Raw genomic sequence first — 27243 nt, 5'->3', positions numbered from 1 at the left:
TTGGTCTTTCCCAGTATGGCACTACTTATGTACTTATGTACTAAGTGGGTCTCAAACATGTAGTAGCTACTTTTTGAGCAAAAGTGTATTTATGCATGCCTCTTCTTCCTAGTTCCAGAATGAGCCCTGAAATTTGGAAAATAGTATAGAGCACAGATAGCTGGGACCTGCTTTCTGCAGCAAACATACCACTCCCTTTTCTTAAAGCTGGTAGTGTGAGGGAGCTTCCAGACCATCCACTCTTATGCATGTACATTAGTTAAGCTCTAAAGGAGGTTCATAAGGTGAAGACTCAAGATGATGGCATGCTAACTGGTGCTGTCTGATCGAGTCTGTTGCTTACCATGCCTTTTCTTGATCATGATAAAAAGGAAAGACTCCGAGGTCACGTGGTGCTATGATCGGAGCTAGACGCGAGTAAGAGCTGCTCCGTTCCTCGAGGTTCCCCGCTCCCCGTATATCGCACCTCCGCAGATAATTTTCAAACTCAGAAGAAGCGCTGAAGCAGGAGTGTGTTAAAAAGTTGTTAACATTTCCCGGAGGGGGAAGATGGCAACGAAATCCGCCCAAAAAGAAAAGGCACGAGGGAAAGACAAAATGGCGGCGCCGTCCAGCCCGGCGGACTCCTCGATATCATCAGCTTGGGTAGCGGAAATAACAGCTGAAATGTCGGCGGTATTTGAAACATCGCTGGAACGACGATTAGCGCCTATAGACACGAAACTGGAGACCCTAAGTGGCCAATTTGGTGAGTTTACCAAGGACTTAGTGAGCTGTCAGGAACGAGTGAATGCGGTGGAAGATCGCGCTACAAAATTGGAAGGCGGCCACGAACAGCTGAGGAAAACAGTAGCAGCCTTGGAAGCGAAGGTGGAAGATCTCGAGAACCGCTCGAGGAGGAATAACTTGCGGCTAATTGGTCTACCTGAAGAGCTGGAAGATAAAGATTTAATATCATTTTTAGAAAGGTGGATTCCTAAAGAACTGGCCCTGGATGGGAACTTTAAATCTCTGCAGATTGAGAGGGCACATAGAGTGGGTCCACGTGGCACGAGGATAGAGGCACGGCCCAGAGTGGTTATTCTTCGGCTGTTGAATTTTCGCCAGAAACAGGAGATCTTACAAGCGCTGAGGTCGGGGAAAACACTGATGTATCAGTCAAAAAAAATCCTTTGTTTTCAAGATTATTCAGCCGGGGTGGCGGCACAACGGAAGATGTTCGCACCGGTATGTTCACAACTATTCCAGCGGAAAGTGCGGTTTGCTTTAGTATACCCGGCTGTGCTGAGAGTGACCTGGAATGGGACAACACGTATCATGCATTCGGTGGAAGAAGCTAAACTTTTTTTGGAGCAACTGAGCAGCAGTGGACAAGCTACATGAATAGAGCATGAGGATTGGTATAACCGGAGACTTTCGGGTGCAAAGTTACAAGTCAGCGGTAGAGGCTGGGGAGAATATGTTTGTGATGGGGTTATTGAGGGTGAGGTGGGAGAGTTTGATGACACCCTGTAGAGGTTAATAATGGGTGCGGGGAATTGATTTATTGTTTGGTTTTCATTTGAGGGGAGAGGGAACCTGGAGAGGCACTAGATGTGACGTTCCAGATGTGTGTTCTGGAACATGGGAAAGGGAGGATTATGAGGGGGGGGAGGGAGATCGGGGGGAGGGATGGGGGGGATTATTTGATATGTTTACAATTGGAGTGTGTCGAGTGGAGAATCCGGAGGGGAGTTGGAAAGAGTTGGAGTCTGTATGGGAGGGGGTGGAGGCTGGGCTATCTCCTCCCAATTTCACAGAAAAGATATTTTGATATGCTACTTTGGGGTCATTGGCTCATAGAGTGAAGGTGGTAACATGGAATGTGGGTGGCATAAATTCACCCATTAAGCGGACAAAAATATTACAACACCTACACAGGAATCACATTGATATTGCATTTTTACAGGAGACCCATTTGGACGCTGGAGAACATGGTAAGCTTAAAACCTGGTGGGTAGGCGATTGCTGGGCTGCAGATGCCATCCATAAAAAAGGAGGAGTAGCCATTTTATGTAAGAAGGGTACCATTGATAGTCATCGGGTGGTATATGTAGACTCAGGGGGGAGATATATAATGGTGGAAGTAACAATAAAAGGTCGCCCCTATCTGCTATGCAACATTTATGCCCCGAATCAGTATGACAAGCAGTTCTACAACCGTATAGTACAGTTATTATTACAACAAAGGAATTTGGATAAGGTGGTGGGGGGAGATTTCAACACAGTGTGGGACCCAGAGATGGACAGCACGGGGAGGAGGGCTTCAGAGACATATAGAGGGAATAGAGGTCTAAGGCAGCTGGTTCATCTGTTCGATTTGGTGGATAGCTGGAGAGCGCTGCACCCCACTGAGAAAGATTATACTCACCTTTCGAGAGCACACTCCTCTCAGGCAAGGATAGATTATCTTTTAGTTTCTAGGGGGGTATTTGGGAAGGTGGAGAAAGGGGAGTTGGGACCATATGTGATATCAGATCACGCTTGGGTGCTAATGGAGTGGTCGGTGGGATTGGCAGATGATAGGCCCAAGAGCTGGCAATTCCCAATTGAATTATACAAAGATGAAAAATTTAGAGCACATATCATTGACTGTTGGCATCAGTATGCGAGTCACAATAAGGAACATATAAATGACCCGATTCTGTATTGGGAGGCCGCAAAGGCAGTTCTCAGGGGGGAAATAATTAGCTACACGTGTAGGAATAGGAAGATTCGAGATAAGGAGATATTAAGATTGGGGGAGCAGTTGCGCAGGGCTAGGAAGAGATTGGGGGAGGAACAATCGGGGAAGACCAGGCAATTAGTACTAGAGACACAGGTGGCATTGAACTCATTGCTCCATCAGCGAGCAGCAAAGTCTCAAACATATTATAAATATCAGCTATATAAGCATGGTAATAAAACGGGGAGATTGTTGGCCAAATTGTTGAGACCTAGAGCCCGCCCTCAGGGGATACTGCAAATTCAGGAGTCAAGGGGCCATTTAGTCCGTACTGATCGGGAGATCTCTCAGGTATTTCACCGTTATTATACAGAACTATATAAAAGCCCTCCGGACTTGGGTTTGAGGGGGGACGTATATTTGGAGTCCAAGCTACTGCCCATGATAGATGAGGGAACTAGAGGACAGTTGAATGAACAAATAAGTGTGGAAGAAGTGGAGGGGGCGATAGGGAAAAGTGCGTTGAACAAGGCACCTGGAGCTGACGGGTATAGAGCCGAGTTTTACAAACTAATGGGTACGGAGATCACAACCCCGTTGGCTGCTATGTTTAATAAAATTATAGAATTGGAATCTATGCCGCAGTCCTTAACGGTGGCACAAATAATTGTGCTGCCAAAACCGGGTAGGGACCCGTTGTTGCCAGAATCTTATAGGCCGATCTCTTTGCTTAATTTTGAAGCGAAGTTGATGGCAAAAGTTTTAGCTAATAGAATGGCTAAGGTGCTTCCGGAAATTATACATGAAGCACAGGTAGGATTCGTGCAGGGAAGATCAATCACCAAGAATGTAAGGAGAATTTTGACTTCATTGGAGCAGAGATCAAAGAGAGGGATACCATCTATTCTAGTAAGTTTTGATGCAGAGAAAGCATTTGATAAGGTGAGATGGGACTTTATGTTTGAAGTATTGAGGGCATATGGCTTTGAGGGTCTCTTTGTTTCAGGAATAAAAGCATTATATGCGGAGCCACAGGCAACAGTGTTGGTGAATGGAATGTCGTCAGCGATGTTTCCAGTCCTACGGGGTACCCGGCAGGGATGCCCTCTATCGCCGCTTCTTTTTGTGCTGACTTTAGATCCCTTAATTAGAGAGATACTGACAACAGATGAGATTCAGGGGATTCGAGTTGGGAAGGGCTGTTTCAAAGTAGCGGCATTTGCGGATGACATACTGGTACATATGGAGAGTCCTAGAAGTTCCTTGGCGGCTCTTTTGGAAATCTTTGGCGAGTATGGAGACTTTGCAGGTCTCCAATTGAACTTGGGGAAATCGGAGGCTTTACCTTCCTCAGACCAAGTGAAGGATGAATGGAGAGAGGGTTTCCCTTTGAGGTGGGCATCAGATTCATTTCGTTATTTGGGGATTAATTTAAGCATGGATGTGACAAAACTATACCAGCTTAATGTGGGGAAATTGATCGAAGATACGAAGGAGAAGCTGGAGCGGTGGCGTTTATTGCCAATTTCTCTAATGGGTAGAATTAATTTAATAAAGATGGTTCAGTTTCCAAAGTGGTTATATGTTCTTCAAATATTGCCTATACGCCTTCTTCAGAAAGATTTGAGATTAATTTATAAATGGGTGAGTGCTTTTTGTTGGGCAGGGAAAAAGCCGAGGCTGAGAATGGCACTATTGATAGGTCATTGGAGGCAGGGTGGTCTGGGACTGCCAGATTTGAAGTTATATAACCAAGCTTGTATGCTTCGGCATGTGGGAGATTGGATTGAGGGGACAACTGTTTACACACCATTATATTTAGAACAGGAACATTTTGCGCCTTATCATCTTTATTTTCTGTTGCACTGCAAAAAAAGTCAGTTGCCTGAGGGTATAAAGGGGAGTGTGCTCTTGAATTCATTGAGAGAGGGGTGGAAGGTTTTAGTGAGGCGGTTAGGTGGGGACCCGGAGGTGTCGGATCAGTTGCCTATTAGAGGGAATGGAAGGTTTAGATCAGGTTGGGATAATGTTTGGTTTAAGAAATGGGAGCAAAAAGGGATATATCTTCTGGAGCATGTAATGGGAGCCACAGGTGAGTTGGAACCGTTAGGAACTTGGGAGGAAGAGTCTTCGGAGGGGTGGGGTGCACAGTTTGCCTACGCACAGCTAACACACTACGTAAGGACCTTGGACAGGAATAAGTTGCAATTCAAGTTAGGAGTAGAGCTCAGGTCATTCTTTTCAAAGATTTCTGATAGTGGGTTGTCCATCTCTGGGTTAGTGCAGGCCCTTGTTCAGCTATGCCCTGCTAGAGGGTTTGAGGGGATCAAGGCAAAATGGGAGGAGGATTCCGGGGTGGGGCTAGGTACTTGGGAAGTTTTGCAATCTTTAAAAGGAGTTTATACTTTAACATCTGATATGCGGTTGAGGGAATGTGGGGCTCGGGTGATCCTACGGGCATATATGACTAAGGCGATGTTAGCACATGTGGAAGGGGGCCAAGATTCGCAGTGTTCCAAATGTGGTCATCCTAGACATACATACTATCATGCATTTTGGGCTTGCCAGAAAGTGAGGAGATTTTGGAACCAGGTGGTGCGTTTTTTGGAACGCCTGGTGGACAGATCTCTTCAAGGTTCAATGGAACAATTACTGTTGGATGTGCCTGGAGCATTTCGCAGTTTAAAGGGGCCTGGGCGACTGCTTTGTAGGAAATTATGCTTGGTGGCTCGGAAAACAATTTTACAATACTGGGTGGGGACGGAGACTCCCGCTTTGGGGCATTGGAGGAATCAGATACACCAATTGATGGCATGGGAAGCTCGAGATGCGAAAGGCACTCTAAGACGCAAGAAACAGTTTTTGACAATTTGGGACCCTTATTTGCAAATAATGAGCCCAAGAGGTAGGAGTTTCATTATTAACAATTTGTAAAATTCCTGGGGTAAAGTCCATAAGAGATGAAGGAGGTTAAGTTGCTTACACTCGAGACAATTGTAAGATGATTTGGGAAGGGAGGGGGGGGAGGGAGAGAGGGGAATTGCTGTTTAGTAAGTCAAGTTATGGGTGGTTAAGGAGTGGGGGGAACAGGGGGAGGGAACAAAGTTTTGTGGAAACACTGTATTTTGGTTCACTGCTGGAGTTCCATGTCCTTGCTGGGGTAGATGGAGGGCATGAAACTTGTTCAATAATAGTGGAAGAGACTGGAGTTTTCAGATGGAGGGGCAGTTACGTGTGTATTAGAACGGTCTGATTAATATTATGTTAAAAGTGAGTCTTGGGGATTCAGTTAACACAGGTTTACAATTAAACGGAGGGGAGGGTGGGGGGAGGGGGGTTGTTTGGGGATAAAAAGTAGAAAATGTTTTGACGTATGTGGACGGATTGATAGTTCTCTGTTGTATTAGGAAGGTTATTCGTTGACATTGTGTATCGATGCTTTATATAATACGTCAATAAAAAGATTTAAACATAAAAGGAAAGACTCGTGTTTCTCCTGTGGTCTCTTCTTCAGTGGTTGGCCTAATGGATCAGTTCATATAGTACAGTACTCCCAAGTGCTTCTGAAGCATCACCATTGAATACAGCAGTTGGAAACGGTAAGCCATACCTCTCCCCAGCATTGTTACATCACTTAGACCAGAGGATAGGAGGGTACTCGCGAATCAACTGTGGAGAGGCTCGAACAAGTGCTGGAATAGCATTTGAGGCTGTCGGAAAGTGAGCAGTTGATGCAGGATTCAAAGACATCACATCACTTAGACCAGAAGATAGGAGGGTACTTGCAAACCCAACTGTGGAGAGGCTGGAGCAAGGGATGGAATAGCATTTGCAGCAGTTGGAAAGTGAGCAATTGATGCAGGACTCAAAGACATCAGTGGGTTCTTGGCTGTTCTGCAGGTTGCTTCTGCTAACTCCAGCCTAAGGCCCAAGAAGCCCCCAATATGCAACCATGGAGTGGTTCAGTCTCTTCCTATAGAAGTTTGAGACCTTTACTCTGCAGAAGCCTGCTGTAGTTCATTTAATTCCATTTGGCTGGCTATTGAGAAGATGGGCAAGTCCCTTTCTTGACAGCTTGTGTCATCTCCTCAAGTTCAAAGTTTAAAATTATGACCAGAACATTATAGAGTAAGAAAGTAAAATTTTAACACAGGATGAGAAGATGGTTGGAATATGAACAGATATACTGGTAAAAGATAATTCTGTTGAAAATGGAGAATTTGAACAAAAAATCAAGTAGTTGGTGGAATTTGTTTGTAGCATTTCATGCGCTAGACCTGAACAAAAATACTGCTAAGTGATTTCTGATTATTTTATTCTAATTTCTCAACTTTTGGCTATAGGTTTAGCTACCTGATAAATATATTCTCTTGAATTGCTTATTGCTTAATTAATTTGCCCTGTTAATCTGTATTGTGGTGCACTTCTCCGTCTTCTAACCCTGCCCATCCCTCCCAAAAAGACAAAAACAAAACTTCTTTCCTTTCCTGCCTAGCTCTGATAGTAGAGAGGATAGACTTTTCTAACTGCTTCTTGTTCTGTAGCATTGCCACCTTGGAAGGCTAAGTGCTTTGAAAATATTCCTCTGTGGACAGGTTCTGCCAGTCCTAGGCAAAAAAAACAAACAAACCCAAAAAACAACAGTCTCCCAACTGGTTATAAATTTGCATTTTACATTGATGAAACTGCTATAATTATTAGGAATATTTAGATTTACTAAAGGAAAATTATATTGTAGTGGAAATTGTTGAATCAACTGAAATTGTTTGATCAGACTGTATCATTTCTGGTCACACCTAGAGAACTTTTTTTGATATAGTACTTGGCTGATTCACTGTTACGTAATCACTGCACAGCAGGAGGTGGGTTGGGCTCTGAATAGGGAGAGGCAGACCACTTTGTTTGTAGCATTCCATGTGCTGGACCTGAACCAAAATACTGCTAACTGATTTCTGATGATTTTATTCCAATTTCTCAACTTTTTGTCTATAGGTTTAGCTACCTGATATATCTATTCTCTTGAATTAATTGCTTAATTTGTCCTGTTAATCTGTATTGTGGTGCACTTCTCTGTCTTCTAACCCTGCCCCCCCTCCCAAAAAGACAATTAAAAAAAAAACTTTTTCCTTTCCTGCCTAGCTCTGATAGTAGAGAGAATAGACTTTTCTAACTGCTTCTTGTCCTGTAGCATCCTAACTTTGTGGACATTGAATTCTTTGACTGGGTGACCAGAGAATTGAATCAAGGATGTGCTATAGATGTAATCTACTTACATTTCAGCAAAGCTTTTGACACGGTTCCCTATGAGAGGCTCTTAAATAAACTTGACGCCAGGCTGAAGATAGGATCCAATGCGGTGAACTGGATTAGGAACTGGTTGATGGACAGCCAGAGGGTGGTGGTTAATGGAATTCACTCGGATGAGGGAAAGGTGAGTAGTGGAGTGCCTCAGGGATCGGTGCTGGGGCTGATTCTGTTCAATATATTTGTGAGTGACATTGCCGAAGGGCTAGAAGGTACGTTTGCCTTTTTGCGGATGATACTAAGATCTGTAACAGAGTGGACACCCCGGAGGGAGTGGAAAACATGAAAAAGGATCTGCAGAAGCTAGAATAATGGTGTAATGTTTGGCAATTAAAATTCAATGCAAAGTGATGCACTTAGGGAGTAGAAATCCACAGGAGACGTATGTGTTAGGCGGTGAGAGTCTGATATGTACAGACGGGGAGAGGGATCTTGGGGTGATAGTGTCTGAGGATCTGAAGGTGACGAAACAGTGTGACAAGCTGGTGGCTGTAGCCAGAAGGTTGCTAGGCTGTATAGAGAGAGGTGTGACCAGCAGAAGAAAGGAGGTATTGATGCCCCTGTACAAGTCATTGGTGAGGCCCCACCTGGAGTATTGTGTTCAGTTTTGGAGGCTGTATCTTGCTAAGGATGTAAAAAGAATTGAAGCGGTGCAAAGAAAAGCTACAAAAGTGGTATAGGATTTGCGTTACAAGATGTATGAGAGACTTGCTGACCTGAACACGTATACCCTGGAGGAAGGGAGAAACAGGAGTGATTTGATACAGATTTTCAAATATTTGAAAGGTATTAATCTGCAAACAAACCTTTTCCAGAGATGGGAAGGCGGTAGAACTAGAGGACATGAAATGAGGTTCAAGAGGGGCAGACTCAAGAAAAATGTCAGGAAGTATTTTTCATGGAAAGAATGGTAGATACTTGGAATGCCCTCCCACGGGAGGTGGTGGAGATGAAAACGGTAACGGAATTCAAAAATGCATGGGATAAACATAAAGGAATCCTGTTCAGAAAGAATGGATCCTCAGAAGCTTAGCAGAGATTTGGTGGCAGCACCGATGGTTGGGAGGTGGGGCTAGTGCTGGGCAGACTTCTACGGTCTGTGTCCTGAAAATGGCAGATACAAATCAAGGTCAGGTATACATTTAAAGTAGCACATATGAGTTTATGTTGTTGGGCAGACTGGATGGACAGTACAGGTCTTTCTCTGCCGTCATCTACCATGTTACTATGACTTTAAGGATAGTTAAAATTTTCCTAAATTTGATCAACTGCCCCTTTGGAGATGTTTAAGAAAGCATTTGATGGATATATTGAAAATTTCTCTTGAATCCTTACTGCCATATCTAGAGAGCTTTATGAAGAGAGTATCTCTACGATCTTGTGGGATAGCCGGGACTTGTCAACATTTTTAGACATTTATAGGGTGGGAAAAGTTTCCCAATCAGCTCTGGTTGTTTCTCTGGTCTTGGAAATGGATATTTTGTTTATTTTTCTGATATAGAGAGGAGGAATTTTTAGGGTTTAAAATCTGAATTTTTCCTAACATTGCTAGGGCAATTAAAAAATACAAAGTCAGTTTTTGGTTCTAAGACCTAGTATTTTGTAGACTGGTGCATTGTTATTTTTTTTTAAAGCCACGTAGATGAGCTATTATATGAATGTTAGGTATGCCTTTTTGATCCAGTCCAATTAATTATCTTCTTATGTGATCTTCATAACAAGGGGTTACTCCTGTTGGACTTGAGCTATGGAGTATTTCCTCGGTTTTGGCCATTTTTTCTCCTCTTAGGGTATGTTGGAGTCAGCATCACCCCCTACATGGTTGTCTTTGGGTAAGGACTGAATGGTGAACCTTCTTATTTAGATTCTTCTTCTTCTTGTTTTCCTTTTTACTCCTGTTGATTTCTTACAAGATGTTCTGATTTTTCAAGGCTGCCAAGTTGGGGGAGGGGGGGAGGCCCGGTGCCGGGGTCTCTCTCCTGCTCCCGACGTAACCCGGGTGATTGCATTCAGACAGGAGCAGGAGAGAGAAAACTCTGGCATAGCCCCCCTTGGAAGCTGGGGAGGAGCAGACACAGCAGGATTTCAGGCTTGGGCCTCCAGTTTGGCTGGTGGGCCCCCCCCCCCCAGCAGAAGTCTTCCTCCAGCACTGCTCTTCACTCCGCCGCATTGCCACTGAGAATGCGTGAAGTGAGAGAAAAAGCAACAGCAAGGCAGGGCAAACAATGCGGTGGAGTGAAGAGAAGCGCTGGAGGAAGACTTCTGCTGACAGGGCCTCGGAATCCCCGCCAGGAGTTGGGGGGGGGGGGGGCCCTGCCCCGACTCAGTCTCTCGGTGGCCCTGTGATTGTTATATTATTTGTAAAGAAAAAAAAACCCACACAAACACAAATAACTTTTTAAAATGTATGTTGAAAAGTTACCAGAATGCTGCTCCATGAGTTCCACGTGTTTTAGTGCCCCTTTTCTCCCTTTGTTTTAAAAATCAGAAGAGAGACTGATAGGACTTTAAGTGCTTCCCAAGCTCTTCTTTTGTCTGTGCCACCTGCTCCTCAGAAGCTTATGCACACGTTTATTAATGTAGCAGTGACTTCAGGGGAACATTTCCAAAGTATGGGTATAATGCCATTCTAGAACACAGTGTGTACATAAAACTGAGGTACCAGCCAAACCACACTCAGGACAGACTAGACTAAGATGCTCATTTTCAAAACACATAGACTTACAAAGTTACATGGGAAAATTAGGTTCTTACCTTGATAATTTTCTTTCCTTTAGTCACAGCAGATGAATCCATTAACTGATGGGTTGTATCCGCCTACCAGCAGGTGGAGATAAAGAACACTGAAAGCACATGCTGTTCCAGGACGCCCAACCCCCTCTGCCTTCAGTATATGAAATTTCCAAAGCAGAGTGAATAAAAAAAGCAATATAACATAAATTTTCCTCACAGAGAACAAACGCCCCAGAACTGGGGCAATAACCAAACAAAGGAGGGACATTATCAACCTCCTGCAATAAAAACAGCATGTAGAAACTCTGATAGCTTGTCTTCAAGTACTCTTGATGAGACACCATGGGGCTCATTTTCAAAGCACTTAGCCTTACAAAGGTCCACAGATTACAATGTAACTTTGTAAGTCTAAGTGCTTTGAAAATACGCCTCAATGTCTGTATGCTACATCTGTATAAAAACTAAAGTCAGTCAGGGAGGGATAATGGATTCATCTGCTGTGACTAAAGGAAATAAAATAATCAAGGTAAGAACCTAATTTTCCCTTCCTTGTCATCAACAGCAGATGAATCCATTAACTGATGGGATGTACCAAAGCACTCCCTAAGTAGGGTGGGAACAGTCAACTCTGCGAGCAAGCACTTGTGCTCCAAAATGCGCATTCTGCCGCGCTGCCACATCCAGCTTGTAATGCCGCACGAAAAAGAGCTGAGAAGCCCAGGTAGCCGCACAACAGATCTCCTGAAGAGAAAAAAACCACCTGTTTCAGCCCACGAAGAGGACAATGCCCTCGTACAGTGCGCTTTAAACACTTCAGGTGGCGACCGCCCTGAAAGCAGATAAGCCGAAAAAATGAGTTCCTTAAGCCATTTGGCTATAGTGGCTTTAGATGCCGGAAACCCCCAGAGGACCTGCCAACAGAACAAATAAATGATCAGAATTCCTAAACTCATTTGACATCTGCAGATACTGCCACAGAGCCCTGCGGACATCCAAAAGCCGCAATTGCCCAAAGGAGTCCAGAAACTCCTCCTTAGAGAAGGAAGGAAGAAAGATGGGCTGGTTGAGGTGAAAAGCTGAAACCACCTTAGGCAGAAAAGAAGGCACCATACGAACAGTTACCCCAGATTCCGAGAACTGCAGAAAAGGATCCCGACAGGAAAGAGCCTGAAGCTCAGACACTCTTCTAGCCGACGTCATTGCCACTAAAAAAACTGTCTTGAGAGTCACATCCTTCTCAGAAGCCCGTTTAAGAGGCTCAAACGGAGATCGCTGGAGCACCTTCAACACGAGCCCCAGGTTCCAAGCTGGACAAGGCGACCGCAAAGGAGAACGGAGACGAAGCGCCCCTCTGAGAAAACAGAGAATATCCGGATGAGAAGCAAGGGAAAATCCGGAGACTTTCCCCTGGAAGCAAGCCAAGGCTGCCACTTGAACTTGAAGGGAATTGTAGGCCAGACCCTTTTGTAGCCCGTCCTACAAAAAGTCCAGCAAGAGCGAGACTGTTGCCAGAGTTGGCGAGATAGACTTTGGCGTACACCATGCCTCAAAAGTGCGCCAGATCAGAGCATAAGTCGCAGAGGTAAACTGCATATGAGCCTGCAAGAGCGTGGCAATAACCTTATTAGAATAGCCCTTGTCCCTCAATTGCGCCCTCAAGAGCCAAGCTGTAAGACCAAAGCGGCAAGGATCTTCCAATAGTCACCGGACCCTGAACTAACCGGTTTGGAACCCGAGGCAAAGGAAGAGGCGCGTCCACTAGCATCTGCCAGAGATCCACGTACCACGGACACCTTGGTCAATCCGGGGCGATGAGAATCACCAATCGGTGCAGACGAATCTGAAGTAGAACTCGCCCTATCAAGGGCTAAGGAGGGAACACATACAGGAGGCCCGAGGGCCAAGGTTGAGCCAGAGCATCCAACCCCGCCGAGCGAGGATCTCTCCTTCTGCTGAAAAAGAGAGGGACTTTGGCGTTTACGCTTGATGCCATGAGATCCAAGCCTGGAGTCCCCCATTTGGCACAAATCTGAAAAAAAACCTCGTCTGCCAGTTCCCATTCTGCCGGGTCGATTTGATGTCTGCTGAGGAAATCGGCTTGCACGTTACTCTGACCGGCTATGTGAGCCACGGACAGCAGCTCTAGTTGGCGCTCGGCCCAGTCACAGATCTGAGACGCCTCCGCAGCCAGGGCCCTGCACTGAGTGCCGCCCTGGCGATTGATGTAGACCACTGCTGTCGTGTTGTCCGACAGAACTTGGACAGGAAGACCCTTCAGCGTCCTGTGGAAGGCCAGAAGAGCCTGAATATCACTCTCAGTTCCAAGCGATTGATGGACCATCCCGCTTCCACGGTGGACCACAGACCCTGAGCATAGTGTCCCCGGCACTGAGCTCCCCAGCCCGGAAGGCTGGCATCTGTTATCAGGACTCCAAAAACGCGTCTCCTACTGGGACGGCAAATTCTAGCCGGTAACCTTCTCTGATCAGGTCCAGGACCCACTGATCTGAAGTAATCTTGGCCCACTCCTCGAAGTAGACGGAGAGACAACCCCCTACTGCAGGAACCGATGAGTGGACCGGCGCTCCATCATTGTGGAGGACGCCCCTGAACTCCTGGACGTTGCCCGGACGCCGCCGTGCGTTTGTCCAAACGAAAGGAGTTCCTCTGCTGGCAACAGGTACGTTGACCAAACCCCGCAGAGCGCCCCAGGCGATACCTGCGAGCTTCATGAAAACGTGGTCTGGAAGAGGAGGGAAAAGAAGGACTTTGGAAGAAGGCCTCGGCCTATCCTCAGGCAACTGTTGGGACTTAGAGTCCCCTAGGTCATTAACAATCTTCTCCAAATCCTCCCCAAATAAAAGGCAGCCCCGAAAGGGTAACCTCACCAGCCTTTGTTTAGAGGCCATGTCAGCTGCCCAATGCTGGAGCCAAAGAAAGCGGCGGGTAGCAACTGCCACAGACATCTGCTTAGCCGAAGCTCTGACCAGATCATAAAGGGCATCAGCCAAAAAAGACAGGGCAGGCTCCATACGTGGGCTGACCTCAGCGAGGGAACCTGCTCCATCGGCGGGCTGCTCAACCACCTGCTGCAACCAGGAAAAGGCAGGCCTGGGCTGCATAGAAACTGCAAATAGCCGCCCATAAGGAAAGGCCTGAGATATCAAAAGACCGCTTCTGCGCGGATTCCAACCGCCAGTCCTGCATATCTTTCAAAGCGACCCCTCCCTCCACCGGGAGAGTAGTCTTTTTAGTCACAGCCATGACTAAAGCATTCACTTTAGGCATCCCAAAGAGGGTCAACTGACTTTCCCTCAGGGGGTAAAGGTGACACATAGCCCTGGCCACCTTCAAGGGACCCTCAGGGTCAGACCATTGAGCTGAGATAAGCTCTTGGATGGAAGCATGCACGGGAAAAGCCCGAGAAGGCTTCTTAGTGCTAGCCATCCTAGGATTAATAGAAGAGGCAGCGCCCTCGTCAGGATCTTCAATACAAAGGGCCTGTAAGGCATCAGAAATGAGAGCTGGCAGCTCGTCACGGTGGAAAATCCGAACCGCTTTAGGGTCATCCAACTCCTGTGGCAAGCAGCCACCCTCATCTGGATCATCACTCCTTGAGGGCCTGCCAGACCCCTCAGACTCCCCAAAACTAGACCATGGGGGAGAACAGAGTGAAGAGTCCCCCTCAAACGGGGTATTCACTCATCTACGCTTAGCGTCAGTCAAAAGCTCGGGGGAAAAAATAAAGTCTCCAGCAGACGATGGGCTATAAAGAACTGGAGGCAACCCAGACTGACAGGAATTGTCAGGAGCCTCAGGCAGTGCTCTTTTTAACATAAAAGCCTTATGCATCAGCAGCACAAAATCAGGGGAGAAAAACTCACCCTGTTCATCCGCACCCACATTGGGGGAAGCGGAGGCAAAAGCTCCTCTAGAAACCTCGAAATGAGGCGTCCCCCTGCACTCAGACCCCTCCGCAACTGTGAGGGTCGAGTCACGCGGCGCCTCCAAGATGGCAGCCGCTGCCAACTCCAGCAGGCGGGAAGAATTACCGCCCGCCATGCTCGTGCCAGCATTAGCATCTAGGCAGCATGTGCTGCAAAGCCCCGCTGCAGATCTGCGTTTCCCACAGTGGGAGCAGCGCTTAACCCCGTCAGCAGCCATCAAATACAGAAAACAAAACTTACCCCACACAGAGCACTATCAGCGGGAACCTCCCCAGAGGAGCTGGGCACCACTCACACATCAGGAAACCGAGTCAGACGAGCTGCGGTCAAGCTGCACCGAACCAGGAGCTCAGAAGAAAGCCTCTCTCTGTTTTTTTTTTTTTTTATTGTGAAGAAAGAGGCAGGCAGCCACAGAGGAACTCCGGGAGGAGGGAGAATGGCATAAGGCAGGGGCAGGGAAAACCAAGTATGCCTTTAAAGTGGGCACCACCAGCCACAACACCCCCTGCTCTACTGGCAAAGCACAGGAGCCACCCCAGGCAGAAATCCAGGAGCTGAGAAGCGACGTCCACACCTGCTGGGACTGGGAGATAGAGATATACTGAAGGCAGAGGGGGTTGGGCGTCCTGGAACACCATGTGCTTTCAGTGTTCTGTATCTCCACCTGCTGGTAGGTGGATACAACCCCTCAGTTAATGGATTCATCTGTTTATGACAAGGAAGGGCTCATTTTCAAAAGAGAAAAACGTCCAGAAAGTGGCATAAATCTGCATTTGGACGTTTTTCTCACAAAAACGTCCAAATTGGTATTTTCAAAACCAATTTTTAGACGTTTTTTCTATGAAGTCCATCATAAGTGCGTTCAAATCACAAGGGGGGGCATGTCAGGGGTGTGTCAAGGGTGGGATCTGGGTGTTCCTAACACTTAGACATTTTTTAGCCATAATAGGTCAGCCATAGTAGAACAGTACAAAACCATCCATTACTAACACTAAGACGTTTTGAGCTAGACCTGTTTTTACAACGAATAAGGCACAAAAAGGCGCCCTAAATGACCAGGTGATGACTAGAGGGAATCAGGGGTGACTTCCCCTTACTCCCCCAGTGGTCACTAACTCCCTCCCACCCCCCAAAAATGTGATTAAAAACTTTACTTGACAGCCTGTATGCCAACCTCAGGTGTTATTACTCAGGTCCATTACAACAGCATGCAGGTCCCTGGAATAGTCTAGTGGTGGGTGCAGTGCACTGCAGACAGGTGGACCCAGGCCCATACATTTCCCTACCTGTTACACTTGTGGAGGAAACTGTGAGCCCTCCAAAACTCACCAGAAACCCACTGTACCCATATATAGGTGCCCCCTTCACCAGTAAGGGCTATGGTAGCGGTGTACAGTTGGGGGTAGTGGGTTTTGTGTGGCTCAGCAGACAAGATAAAGGAGCAATGGTGAGATGTGTACCTGAGTGCATTTTATGAAGTCCACTGCAGTGCCCCCTAGGGTGCCCTACTGCTTTCCTGGGATGTCAGGGGGACCAGTCTACTAAAAATGCTGGCTCCTCCTACATCTCAATGGCTTGATTTTGTGCATTTTGCACTTGGACGTTTTTTGCTTGAAATGGACCAAAAAACAAAATGTCCAAATCAGAAAACCTTGTATTTTCGAAAACAAAAGAGACGTTTTTCTTTTTTGAAAATGACCTTTCCTATTCAGATTTTGGAAGTTTTTTGCAAAATGTCCGAAGTTGGACTTAGACATCATATCAAAAATGCCCCTCCACATAACTTTGTAAGTCTATGTGTTTTCAAAATGAGCACTCCTCTTTTCACAGCATTTCAAGTATGTCACTAAAACGCCTACAATCATAGGCGCCCCGTATAAGAGGCTTGGGGAGGCTAAGCCTCCCCAGCCCAGCTCTGACCTTCCCCGCGGCCCTGCCGAGACTCCTGACGAAATCTTCTGCTGCCGCCGCTTCTATTGAGCAGCGGCAGCCAGGAACGACATCTACGCAGCTGATCCGCTGCCGCCGCTTCTCTCGGAGCCAGCATAAGAAAAAGAAGCGCGGGGCCGCAGCAGCGTTCAGACATGCGCTGTCGGCTCTGCCGGTCTCTGCCCTGTGACGTCAATTTCCCGTTCCGGGGGCAGAGGACTGGCAGAGCCTGCTGCGGCCCCGTGTTTCTTTTTCTTCTGTCAGCTAAAGAGACCCGGGCCGGAGGGAGAGAAGAGAACGTGGCCACTGGCTGGAAACGGTAGGAGGAGAGAGAAGGAGAGCAGGGGAGAGCCAGAGAGCGATAGGGAAAGAAAGAGGGGACATGGAAAAAAGCAGGGCAGAGCCAGGGACATGGAAAAAAGCAGGGGAGAGCCAGAAAGAGATGGGGAGAGAAAGAGGGGCCATGGAAAAGAGCAGGGGAGAGAGCCAGGGACAAGGAAAAAAGCAGGGGAGAGCCAGAAAGAGATGGGGAGAGAAAGAGGGGCCATGGAAAAGAGCAGGGGAGAGAGCCAGGGACAAGGAAAAAAAGCAGGGGAGAGCCAGAAAGAGATGGGGAGAGAAAGAGGGGCCATGGAAAAGAGCAGGGGAGAGCCAGGGACATGGAAAAAAAAGCAAGGGAGAGCCAGAAAGAGATGGGGAGAGAAAGAGGGTAAAACAAACAGTGGATCCAACAAAAAGTCCTCTCACATTGAGTGTCTTCCTGAACAAGGTCTTTATTCACAATGGCACAACTGACCCGACACGTGACGTGTTTCGGCCGTGAGGCCTGCGTCAGGGGTCTATAAAATAATGTACATGAAAACACAAATATAATTAAAAACATAATCACACCATAAAAACTCCAAATGACATTTTGAACGTATTTAAACCATTAGGACAAAGAGAAAGAGGGGCCATGGGCAGGAGAGAGAGAGAAGCTGCTGGGGAGAAACTGGGGGAGACCCTAGCTGTCAGACTGAGAAATGCTGGCTGGATGAAAGGAGGGAGAAAGAGGAAAAATGCTGGAAGGAGGGAAGAAACTGGTAGGGAGGGAAAGAGGAAAGACACTGGAAGGATGGGGTGAGAGAGGACATGCTGAATGGAAAAGGGTCAAGAGAGAACTGTCTAGAAGGAAGGGGAGATAGAGGAAGACAATGGATGGAAGGATTGGGAGAGGATAATGGGTGGAAGGATGGAGAGAGAAAGAGGGATAACACTGGATGGCATGGTAGGAGAGAAAGAGGGAAGGTGCTGGACATGGATGGAGGGGAGGGAAGTATATGCACATGGATGGAGGCGAGTGAGGAGAAATGCTGGATATGGATGGAGGGAAAACTGTTGAATTTAAGAGCTGGATAGGGACAGGGCTACAGATGGTAGACAGGACGCATAAGGACACAGGAGGATGGTGGACATGGTGAGAGAAAAAATATCAAATGGAAAGACACTGCATAAAACAGAAGACACTGGGACCAAAGCGAATAGAAAAACTAAATGATCAGACAACAAAGGTAGAATAAAATATTTTATTCAGAATTTATTAACTGGAAAATGTCAGCTTTTGGAAATGTGCATCTGTGATGTTTTGCATGTAAATTTCAATTTTTCTAGTATTGCTGCATACTGAGTCTGACTTCTTGAGCTAACTTTCCAGTTCAGTATTTTGCCTTCATATCTGTTGTGTCATGTATTTTTCATGTGTGATCAAGGTGCAGTATTCTGCTAGCGTGTAGTATTTTCAGCCCTTTTTGGGTTTTTTTTTTTTTGTTTCACTAGGTTGTGCACTGGAGTTTTAGAGCCCCTTGTAATTACAGTGCTGCCTTTCCACGCATAAGGTTTAGCTCGTCCTGTCCTTGGAATTAATACTGTTATGGTTTGGTAAGGCTATTTGAGTGTGTTTTTGCACAAGTTTGTGTATAGTGTTTTGCAGTGGAGAGATTGTGTATTGGCCTTACTGAGGTGGCACCAAATCATCAGAAAGGGTTTTAGAGCCTAAATCATGACACACTACCTCTTGAAGGATCTACATATAGTCGTTCATAAAAGGAGCTCATTGTGAACATTTTCCACCCTAAAAGGGTGTTTTGTGGCTCTACATGAGAATTGTGATATTATGATCCCTTGTTTCATATTGTTGACGGTCTGCCTTTTTCATATGGGTGGTATATTGGTTTATTAGGGTCTGCCCAGTGTTATGGTACAGTAAGGTTTATGAGTGTGTTTTTGCACAAATTTGTACATAGTGTTTTGCAGTTGAGCAATTGTGGTTAGTACATGCTTTGAGCAACCACTTTATTCTTTGACATATGATACATATTTAATATCTAAATTTAATAAAAGGTATTAATTGTGACTTATTTTTACTTATTTTTTTTCTGTTGTCAGACAATTATGGATGTAAGCCCCGCCTCTGGCCCCACCCCTAACCCCGCCCCCTTTAGCCTCCCATACAGTTGGGCCACCGACCGCCTATGCCTACAATTGATCCAGAAAACGACCATCAAATTGCTTTGCAGGTCACATAAATTTGGTCATGTCAACCCCTCACTGACTAACCATCATTGTCTTCCTGACATTCATAGAAGAAAGTTCAAAATTCTCAACCTAATCTTATCACTAGCTGTTCAAGATGCTCAGATCTCCTTTTGCCCTATATACTGGGTCACTGCCTAAAGCTGATCCAACTTGACCTCTTAACTATTTTGCCACTATTAAAATTACAGACACAAACCACTCTACCTCCAACTCTTGATACCGTGGGGTTGGGAGTAGTTGGTGGGATTGTTTTATTCTGTTAACTGTACTAGCCGTTAAGCCCGTAAAAACAGGCAAGTATTGGAGCCCTCCTCTCTCCCCTCACCCCGTCCACCGATCCTCCCCCCCATATCCAGCAACCCTCCTCTTTCCCTTGGCCTCCCCCCCTCCCCAGCAACCCTCCTCTCTGCCCTGCTCTCACCCCATGTCCAGCAGCCATGGCCTCTTCCCCCATGTCCAGCTACCCTCATCGCCGCTGCTCCCTCCCCCCTCCGTGCTGAGACCCCTGCACTGACCTGACAGCGCCTCTCACCTCCGTGTGAAAGCGCTGCAGGGAGCAGGAGATCGCTCTGCTGCTGCCTGCAGCGCTTCCACACGGAGGTGAGAGGCGCTGTCAGGTCAGTGCGGGGGCCCGATACGGAGGGGGGCAGGAGCGGCAGCAGGGATGGGGGGGGAGGGTGAAGGTTGTTTCGCGTGATGTTTCGTCCGACAATTCGACTCCGTTTCCCTCTCTGTTCCGCTCTCTGATGTCATGACGCGAGGGCGGGACAGAGAGGGAAGTCTGTACTGCGCATTTGCAAGTGAGTATGGTCACTTGCCGTTTATATGTTTGATTATAAATTTGAAGTGTTTGTTTTGTGTTGTTCTCTGCTGTGTATGTTCTTTTAATTGAAAAAGCACAATATAAATCTTGTAAATTTATATTTATAAAACTAAAATGCACCTACACTTCCTTTAAGACAGGAATGAAAACCTGGTTCTTCAAACAGGCCTATGGAGTGCAGCACTCTGTGCAGCTCAGATTATTCCTTCTCTATCCAACCTTCCATGTTTCTCTCAGATTGGTAATAATTTACTTCCCACCCTATCTCCTACTTTGTTATTCATATGTCTTCTCTCTGCTATCCCCCACTATCCTATATAATAATTCTCACCTCCAACGTTCTAATGTGCCTGGGACCGTGGCTCCCTCGGAGGTGGTCTGCTAGGCAGTTTAGAATGCACTGACGTCAGTGATACATACATATAGTAACATAGTAACATAGTAAATGACGGCAGAAAAAGACCTGCATAGTCCATCCAGTCTGCCCAACAAGACAAACTCATATGTGCTACTTTTTGTGTATACCCTACTTTGATTTGTACCTGTCCTCTTCAGGGCACAGACCGTATAAGTCTGCCCAGCACTATCCTCGCCTCCCAACCACCAGCCCCGCCTCCCACCACCGGCTCTGGCACAGACCGTATAAGTCTGCCCAGCACCATCCCCGCCTCCCAACCACCAGCCCTGCCTCCCACCACCGGCTCTGGCACAGACCGTATAAGTCTGCCCAGCACTATCCCAGCCTCCCGCCACCGGCTCTGCCACCCAATCTCGGCTAAGCTCCTAAGGATCCATTCCTTCTGAACAGGATTCCTTTATGTTTATCCCACGCGTGTTTGAATTCTGTTACCGTTTTCATTTCCACCACCTCCCACGGGAGGGCATTCCAAGCATCCACTACTCTATTACTATTAAACATTTAAATTATCTTAAGCTATTTTGATGTTACTGACATTTTAGCGTTACTACCTAGCGATTTTTGCATATTAAAAAAGTTCAAGCTAAAACACAGTAGAATAACATCATTCAAACGATACAACAAACAATGTGTCAGAATTTTGCAGTCACTGTGAAAAAGTGTTCACTCCCAGCTTTAACACAGGCCTTCAGTCACTTTGGGAAGTTCTTAACAGCCTTGTTGATCGATCCCTGTGGCAGGCTGTCCCAGATCATCTGCAGCGCTGCCTGGAGTTTGGCAATTGGAGCATGTGACAGGACTTCAACAATGCTCCCTAGACAAAAGTCTACATCACTGACGTCATTAACAGTAAGCTGATACCCCCCCCCCATTTTTTTTTAAATAACGGTAGTGATGTCACTGACAGCTGATTCCAAGGCAAGGGGAGGAGTAGGGAAACACGTGGAGCGTGTTTCCCTACTCCTCCCCCTGCCTGGGAAACAGCTGTCAGTGCCCCCCCTCAGCGCAACACCCAAGCCCCTAAACTGCAAAACGCTGTCCAGCCGCTGCTGCTTCTCCTGTGGAGCAGCAGCAGCTGGTACAAAAAGAAAAAAGCCAAAAAAAGATTTTTAACCTGAAACGCGGCTCCGTAGCATTGGCATTGGCTGTCGTCACTGCAGCCGCTCCTCCTCTCCCCTCCACGTCACTGCCCCTGCAGGAAGACCCCGGAGGAGCACAGCAACGTCAGAGGGGAGAGGAGGAGCGGCTGCAGAGATGACAGCCAATGCCAGATGGCTGTCTACGGAGCCGTGTTTCAGGTTTAAAATCTTTTTTTGTCTTTTTTCTTTTTGTACCGGCCGCTGCTGCTCAACAGGAGACGCAGCAGTAGCCGGACAGCGTTAGTATTGGCAGCTGCGGGTGGCAAGGGGGTTGATGTGCCCGGGGGGGGGGTAGGGGTTTGGGTGATGCGCCGAGAGGGGAGGGTCGCTGGACATGGGTGGCTGCAGGGGGAGAGGAGAGTCACTGGACATGGATGGCTGCAGGGGGGGCAGGGAAGAGGGAGGTGGGGAGGGGGTCCTGAGACCAGATGGGTGGCTGCAGGGGAGGGCAGGGGAGACAGAAGGGACACTGCAGGGGGCAGGGGGAGAGGAGGGTCACTGGACATGGGTAGCTGCAGGGGGGGCAGGGGAGAGAGGTGGGTCGCTGGACAATGGTGGCTACGGGGGGGGGCAAGGGGAAAGGAGAGGAGGTTCGTTGGAAATGGGTGGCTACAGGGGGGCAGGGGAGAGGAGGGTCGCTGGACATGGGTAGCTGCAGGAGAGGCAGGGGGAGAGGAGAGTCGCTGGACATGGGTGGCTGCAGGGGGAGCTGAGACCAGATGGGTGGCTGCAGGGGGGGCAGGGGAGACAGGAAGGACGCTGCAGGGGGGGGGATTACCTTGCTAGCGCCCATTTCATTGCCTACCGAAACGGGCCTTTTATACTAGTTACCCATAATTTGGGAAACATTGGTTTACAACAGTAAATTCACTAAGACAATCTAACAGGTTTAGCTCACGCTAACGATTAGTGCATGCTAAATGATAAGGCACCCATTAAATTCCTATGGGCGTCTTATTTAGCGCATGCTAATCATAAGTACATAAGTAATGCCACACTGGGAAAAGACCAAGGGTCCATCGAGCCCAGCATCCTGTCCACGACAGCGGCCAATCCAGGCCAAGGGCACCTGGCGAGCTTCCCAAACGTACAAACATTCTATACATGTTATTCCTGGAATTGTGGATTTTTCCCAAGTCCATTTAGTAGTGGTTTATGGACTTGTTCTTTAGGAAACCGCATAACCCCTTTTTAAACTCTGCTAAGCTAACCGCCTTCACCACGTTCTCCGGCAACGAATTCCAGAGTTTAATTATGCGTTGGGTGAAGAAAAATTTTCTCCAATTTGTTTTAAATTTACAGTGGCCTAGTGGTTAGGGTGGTGGACTTTGGTCCTGGGGAACTGAGTTTGATTCCCGGCACAGGCAGCTCCTTGTGACTCTGGGCAAGTCACTTAACCCTCCATTGCCCGCCGCATTGAGCCTGCCATGAATGGGAAAGTGCGGGGTACAAATGTAACAAAACATTGTAGTTTCATCGCATGCCCCCTAGTCCTAGTATTTTTGGAAAGCATGAACAGATGCTTCACATCCACCTGTTCCACTCCACTCGTTATTTTATATACCTCTATCATGTCTCCCCTCAACCGTCTCTTCTCCAAGCTGAAAAGCCCTAGCCTCCTTAGTTTTTCTTCATAGGGAAGTCGTCCCATCCCCGCTATAATTTTAGTTGCCCTTCGCTGCACCTTTTCCAATTCTACTATATCTTTCTTGAGATGCGGCGACCAGAATTGAACACAACACTCAAGGTGCGGTCACACCATGGAGCGATACAACGGCATTATAACATCCTCACACCTGTTTTCCATACCTTTCCTAATAATACCGAACATTCTATTCGCTTTCCTAGCCGCAGCAGCACACTGAGCAGAAGGTTTCAGTGTATTATCGACGATGACGACACCCAGATCCCTTTCTTGGTCCGTAACTCCTAACGTGGAACCTTTTTTTTTTGTTTTTTGTTACATTTGTACCCCGCGCTTTCCCATTCATGGCAGGCTCAATGCGGCTTACATCTTATATACAGGTACTTATTTGTACCTGGGGCAATGGAGGGTTAAGTGACTTGCCCAGAGTCACAAGGAGCTGCCTGTGCCTGAGGTGGGAATCGAACTCAGTTTCCCAGTACCAGAGTCCACCACCCTAGCCACTCCTCCACGTGGAACCTTGCATGACGTAGCTATAATTCGGGTTTTTTTTTTCAGGGCATAGTGCGAGAGGTGGCGGTGTTTGTTCCCCTGGGAAACAGTGATCATAACATGATCAAGTTTGAGCTTCTGGTGGGTTTTGGAGGGCTCCCATTTACCACCACAAGTGTAACAGGTAGGGGGGGGGGGGGCCTGGGTCCGCCTGTCTGAAGTGCACTGCAGTACCCACTAAAACTGCTCCTGGGACCTTCATGTGCTGTCATGGACATGAGCATGACATCTGAGGCTGGCATAGAGGATGGCACAACATATTTTGAAAGATTTTTTTTGAGGGTGGGAGGGGGTTAGTGACCACTGGGGGAGTAATGGGAGGTCATCCCCGATTCTCTCCGGTGGTCATCTGGTCATTTCAGGCACCTTTTTGTGCCTTAGTCATAATAAAAACAGGTCCGGGTGAAAACGTCCAAGTGTTCGTCAGGGACGTCCTTGTTTTTTTTTTTTATTATGGGTCAAGGACATCCAAGTGTTAGGCATGCCCAAGTCCCGCCCTCGCTACACCTCCGACACACTCCCTTGAACTTTGGCCGTCCTTGCGACGGAGTGCAGTTGGAGACGTCCTAAATCGGGTTTCGATTATACCGATTTGGACGTCCCTGGGAGAAGGAAATCCATCTTCCAATTTATGTCGAAAGATGGACATCCTTCTCTTTCGAAAATGAGCGCCTAAATCAGGCATGGATGTTATTCAAAAATACCATCTTGGAAGCCTAGTCCAGATGCATTCCACATAACTGCAAAGGTGGAAAGAAGAGAAAATGTCAGCCCGCATGGTTAAAAGGTGAAGTAAAAGAGGCCATTACAGCCAAAAGATTGACCTTCAAAGAATGGAAAAAAGATCCAAAAAGAAAATAAGAAGCAACATAAGCATTGGCAAGTCAGATGCAAAGCATTAAAAAAGAAGGCTAAAAGAGAATATGAAGAGAAACTTGCCACAGAGGCTAACACTCACAGTAACAAAACTTTTTCAAGTACATCAGAAGCAGAAAACCTGCAAGGGAATCCGTGGGACCATTAGATCATGAAGGATAAAAACGGGGCGCTCAGGGAGGACATGGCCATAGTGGAGAAACTGAATGAATTCTTTGCGTCTGTCTTTACAGAAGAAGATGTAAGAGATCTGCCTGTACCGGAAATGGTTTTCAAGGGTGATGATGTGGAGGAACTGAAAGAAATCTCGGTGAACCTGGAAGATGTACTGAGCCAAACTGATAAATTAAAGAGTAGAAAATAACCTGGACAGGATGGCATACATCCAACTCAAGCATGAAATTGCTGATTTGTTTAGTAATATGTAACCTGTCGTTAAAACCGTCTGTAGTACCTGGAGGGTGGCCAATGTGACGCTGATTTTTAAAAAGGGTTCTAGGGCAGGGCAGGGCAGTGGAAACCATTCTCCCATGAGAAAAATATTAATTGTATCAATACTTGGTAAGTGAATAAAATTACCTCTCTCATAGATGCGGCCTTGGTCTTTTATCTCTGCAAATTGTGGGTAACTGATATATGAAGATTTGTAGAGGTGGTGAAAAGACCTAAACATTTACAAGGGTTAAATTCATTGGTGACTTCCCGCTGTTGATTAGAGGGGAGCTATGGTGCTCGGATTCAAGCTGCAGGAATCCTGACATGCCGACTGTGTTGTTTAACACGGAAATTGGTGACATCTTCAAATTATTTCTTGTTATTACTGCTAGGTCCTAGGTCTGAACTTTGCACGCAGGCTAGGTATATTGAAAATAGCATTGCTAGGTCCTCTGTCACTATTGTCTGACTAGGTGTTTTAAAATAGCAGAAACCTTTGGTAGGTCCTAGGGTCTGATTAGCCAGAATAGGTGTTTTGACAACAAGTCCTAGTAGGTTCTAAGTCTCGTTTGCCAGAATAGGTGTTTTAAAATACTAGGTTTTTAATATAATGGCCACGCCCCTTGAACAGGTAATTAACTACTTTCCTTTAGAGAAAAAAGAACTTACTAAATTAAATCAAAACTGGTATAAGTGGAATCAACAGCAAACTAATTTTTGCTGGCCCCAAAATGGCTCATTTGAGGGTTCCCTATGGAAACAATTAATTGCTTACAATGAGAAACAGAATAAGAGAAAATCCCGACTGAAACATTTACAAGCTATTAATAAATGGATTTTGGTGGGTGAAAAACAATTAGCATACCAAAATTTACCAGATTATATTACATTTCCACCACCACTCCCCACCAAGCCATCATGCCCTCCTCCATATGAGCAGGACTTACAGCATACTGTGTCCAGGGAATCGTCCCAAACTAAATTACTTCCTTGAGGCACGGCTGTCGGATATCAGCAGCTCTATCCTGATTTAATTGATATGACAGAGGATACCAAGAAAATTCCCATAAACAGCCAATTCCCTACTACTGTCAAGATTGCGGGAGTTGTGGATCTCATAGAATTGAATCCCGACGACCCAGCAGATACTGTCGAGACAGTCTCTAATGTGACGTCTCCCAGCCATTGCTCAGATTCATTAATCAATCGACCTATGCCTCATCTTACACCCGTGTGTCCCAGGGGGACGCCCTTGGGACCTATGGGTTTAACATCGAGGTTTCAGGACATCGCTAATGAAATGCGAAATGATATGGATACCATTCTGCATAGTCTCACTAAATTACCTCTTTACCGTCCAAATCCCCAATATGATTCAGACAGTTACCGAGTACTTAATCTCCCCCAGCGGGTTAATTTCCTGGGGACAGAACACCAGAATGCCAACTAATGTGTAGCCCTACAGAAAAATTCCCCAAATACAACTAAAGTACTGCCTTTGCTTCATAAACAGTCTGGCGGTATCGCCCACACAGAATACACTCCATATTCTAATGTGGAACTAACTAGTTTAGTTCAACAACTCCCCGATTTATCCGCTGGAGGTACCAAATGGATTCGTAAATTTGAGGAACTAACCATGGGCTCCACACCAGCTATAGGAGATATTAAAGCCCTTTTAGGACGTATACCACAGGCCAATATAATTGAACTTTTCACGGCCGCCGCATTCGACCAACTTGTAACCTCCAATCTTTATGATGGGGACAAATTCTCTGAGATTAAGGGCTCTTTTTGGACAGCCGTCCGCAATCGTTATCCCACTCGCAAGGACTTTTCCGTCCTTACTTCCCAGTGATGGGAACCTACAGAATCTATTGAACAATACATGCTTAAATTACAACTATATAGAGAAGAGACAGAGGAGCGTTTGGTGCTCCGAATAGTCTCCCTGTGTTTTACCATTTATTTAAAGAAACCTTACCTTCTAAAATCAAGGAACCTCTAGATAATACAGCTGGTATTTCACAGAAGTTATGGCCAGAAATGAAAGAACACATTCTCCATTATTGTAGGTCATTCACGAAACAGAGTCAAAAACAGGGTAAAGAATTACAAAAGTTGCAAACCCACCTTATGTCCCTTCAGATCAAGCAGATAAAGC

The sequence above is a fragment of the Microcaecilia unicolor genome, chromosome 6 (assembly GCF_901765095.1).
Source record: "Microcaecilia unicolor chromosome 6, aMicUni1.1, whole genome shotgun sequence".
Lineage (NCBI taxonomy): Eukaryota > Metazoa > Chordata > Amphibia > Gymnophiona > Siphonopidae > Microcaecilia > Microcaecilia unicolor.
This window is presented reverse-complemented; position numbering follows the sequence as displayed.